Below are 3,756 nucleotides of genomic sequence, written 5' to 3'. Positions count from 1 at the left end.
CAGAGCAGGGTGGCCAGATGGTTCCCCAATACCATCTGGGGGGCAGTGTGTCCGAGATCCCTGGGGCTAGGTCTCAGAGGCTTGGATGGGGGTAGGATCCACCCTGGCCTCATCATAGGCAGAGTTCAAGCCTTCTAAACTGGTCCTCGGGGAACCTCATCACAAGCTACCACCAGACACCCCACCCGACCATGTGCCCCAGGTCGGGCGCTGGGTACCAGAATGGGCCCCACTGGGAACCCAAAGGGGCAGTCACTAGGAAGGTTTTGGTGGGGAGCCCTTGACACAGAAGCACAGACTCCCCTGCCTTCCTCTCTGCATGTGGGGATTGAGGGCAGACTGCCAAGAAAGCTTCACTTGCCCCTTTGTCTTTGTCATTCCATTGTCTGTCTGTCCCCTGTCCATCTGTTGCTATGTTTTTTCTCCAGATCTCTCCAAGTAATGCTCTCTCTCTCAAGTCTCCCTGACCCCCTTCCCAGGAGCCTATTCCTCCCTGTTACATATTTCTGCCTTTTACACTTGCTTTCCTGCTCCCAGAGTCCTTCTGGACACCTCTGTCTGTCCCCTAGCACCGCATTTCTGATTCATTTCTCACTGCCTCTCTGGCTCCCTTGGTCAGCATCTGCACATCCGCAGCCTCCTGCTTCCCAAATCCTTCGGGCTTCCTCTGTGTGCCCTTCCATTCCTTCCCGAGAATCTGCCTCCATTGGAAGGTCTTGATCTCCGTCTCCTACCCCATGTCCTCTTTCTTCTTTCCTCCTACCCAGCCTGGCTCCTGTCACACGACAGGTACCACGTGACCTGAGTGACAAAAGAAACACACAAGCCGACTTGATATGCGGCTGTAGGCACATCCCACCCCACAGTTGGGGCTTCTCTTCTTCTTTATAAAACAATGGGGCTCCTCGACCTCACCTCATTCTGTACATATGCCTGAGGTCACCCCTGTGTGTATGAGCATCACCTGCCTCCCTTAGCTGTCACTGAACCCATAATCTGTGACTCTAGGTGCTTCCATGCTCCCTTTTGCCCAACAGGACCACACTGGAGCATACCACATGCCTGCTGGATATGCCAGCAGTGCAAACCTGCCTACTTCACCCCACCCAGCCACTTGTCAGGGCTGTGTTTGCTGTGCGAAACCTTGCAGTGTGAGAGGTATCTCCTACATGAAGAGCAGACACTTCCACCAACCATACAAGAGTAAACCCTGCAAACCCAGGGTCCCTGTCCTGCAGCACAACCCATGCACAGGCAGCTCTCCGCCACAAGCCCTTTGCTCTTGCCCCTGGGGGACACAGAGGATGTGGAGAACCAAAGCAAATGAACATAAATCGTTGGCACCTACAATTTCAGCCATGAGTCCTATCATTCTCTGTCTCTGATCCCAAAGCCCCATGTCTTTTCCAGCATCCATTTAATCCATAGGTTGTAAGTAGGTATAATCCCAGCCCTTTCACAATGCTGGCCAGAAAGACACAGCCCAGGCTAGAAAGTATAGTGGCAGGGCCCCAAGGCAGTAGCACTGCACCCCTGGAACAAGCCCATGGTGTGCAGATTCCTGGAGGAGTTCCTAAGGCCACAGAAGCTGCTAGACGCAGCTCTTGCTGGAGGCTGGCCATCGTGTCCTGAACCAGCCCCAAGAGTCAGACAACAGCCACCCATCCCTCTTCCCCTTCAGCTATTGAGAATTTATGGGACAATCTCTTTTGTGTCCACATCTCTCTCTCTCTCTCTCTCTCTCTCTCTCTCTCTCTCTCACACACACACACACACACACACACTCATTCACACTCACACACACACACACATCCTAATTGGCTCTTCCTTCACTTCCTCAGATGAAATATTTTTTTAAAATATGAGTTCGTGTGTGTGTGTGTGTGTGTGTGTGTGTGTGTGTGTGTGTAATACACACAGAATGATTGCAAAGAAGTAACTCAAAGTTTACAGCCCCAACAAGGCAATCCAGAATACCAATTTATTTCTTCCCTCCTCAGCCCCACATCTTAGAAGTCAGCCTTTTTCCCCAAGAGCCTCCTGAAGGCACCTTCCATGTCCTTGTTCCACAGGCTGTAGAGGAGGTGGTTCATCATGGGGGTTGAGGATGCCATAGGACATGGAGATTATCTTATCTCAGTCATGGATGATCTTGTCCTGAGGCATCATATACATGAAGATGGCCGTGCCATAGAAGAGGGCCACCACTGTGAGGTGAGACCCACATGTGAAAAGGCCTTGGCATGGCCCCCTGCGGACTGCAGCCGCAGCACAGACACCAAGATCCTTCTGTAGGAGGCCATGATGAAGGCAAAAGGAGCCAGCAGGGTCAGGGCACTAGTGCCCACCATGAGTGACTCATAGAACTGCAGGTCAGAGCAGGCAAGCTTGAGCAGGGCCAGGAGCTCGCACGATAAGTGATTGATGACCTGGTGAACACAGAACTCCAAGGGCATGGTCAGCACAGGGACCACGGTCAGCAGGAACACCACAGACCATGAGGTCCCAGCCAACAGGCTGCAAAGCCAGGGCCCCATATGCCTGGAATAGCACAGGGGGTCAACAATGGCCACACAGTGATCATAGGCCATGGTGGCCAGCAGGAGACACTCCACTACACCCAGATAAAGTCCCACAGCCATCCGGGCCAAGCATCAACCTAGCAAGATGATGTGAATGGTCACCAGGCAGTTGATGAGGATCTGGGGCATGCTGGATATGGTGTAGCACACGTCCAGGAAGGACAGGTTGAAGAGGAAGAAGTACACGGGCGTCTGGAGCCAGGGATCAAGCATAGCAGATCAGGAACAGGATGAGGCTGTTCCCGAAAAGATTGATGATATAGGACAGGAAGATCAGGCAGAGGAAGATGGTTTGAGCCCATGGGTACTGGGAGAGCCCAAGCAGAATGAAGTAGACTTCCTCTGTGCTGTTTTGGCTGCCCATGCCCTTCCGAAACTCCAGCTGGGTGGGAAAATATGGATAATCTTGAGAGGTCGTTGAGAAACTGGCAGCTTTTTATAAATAATGTTGGACTCTTTCAAGGCACCAACACTCTTGTGTTCCTGGGCACTGCTGCACAAACTCTTACCCCTTCATCCCTGTATCTCTATGGCCCTTGCTGAAGAATGGTTGCTTGATGCATGCTACCATTCAGAAGCACTCATGGACCCATCCAGATAGAATAGCCATCCATTTGTTATATTTGCAGATTGATGGATCAGGGAAAGGATTGGGTCTTTCATTCACTGATTCTCTACCTTTGTTTATTAGGTTCTTTCATTCGTTCATTTATAACGGAGTTATTGACTCATGAATCCACTTATGAATGGGTTCACTCGTTGTTTCTTTAATGCATCTGTTCATCAGTTCAACAAACATGTCAGAGCAGCTTCTAACTGGTCCAGACTCTATCCCAGGCAATGAAATTACAGTGGGGAACGAAAATACAACAACAACAAAAAACAAGGCCCATGCTCAAGGAGTTGATAGACTAAAGAAAAATTTGAAAAGTAACACTAGTACACTAAATGCTAAGACTCTGTTCCCACTGTGCTCCTGTCCCTGAAATTATATCTGCCTGTACCCTTTTCCAAGATCTGCAACTTCTGGGAGTTTATTGTACTGGTGGGTCACATGTGCAGACTGAGATCAAAAGGATTATTTTCCAACACATTAATTTTTTAAATTTATTCATTTATTTACTTAAGCCATCTGTACACCCAACATGGGGCTCAAACTCACAACCCTGAAATC

General features: G+C 50.0%; 1 pseudogene; it reads right to left on the bottom strand.

Annotated features, from left to right (window-relative positions):
* Positions 1–1,946: 1,946 nt before the first annotated feature.
* LOC112909361 (olfactory receptor 13H1-like) lies at positions 1,947–2,875 on the bottom strand (annotated as a pseudogene).
* Between the last annotated feature and the right edge of the window lie 881 nt (positions 2,876–3,756).

The sequence above is a fragment of the Vulpes vulpes genome, chromosome 1 (genome assembly GCF_048418805.1).
Source record: "Vulpes vulpes isolate BD-2025 chromosome 1, VulVul3, whole genome shotgun sequence".
Taxonomy (NCBI): Eukaryota; Metazoa; Chordata; class Mammalia; order Carnivora; family Canidae; genus Vulpes; species Vulpes vulpes.
Note: the sequence above shows the minus strand (reverse complement) of the source record. Positions and strands in the feature narration are given on the sequence as shown.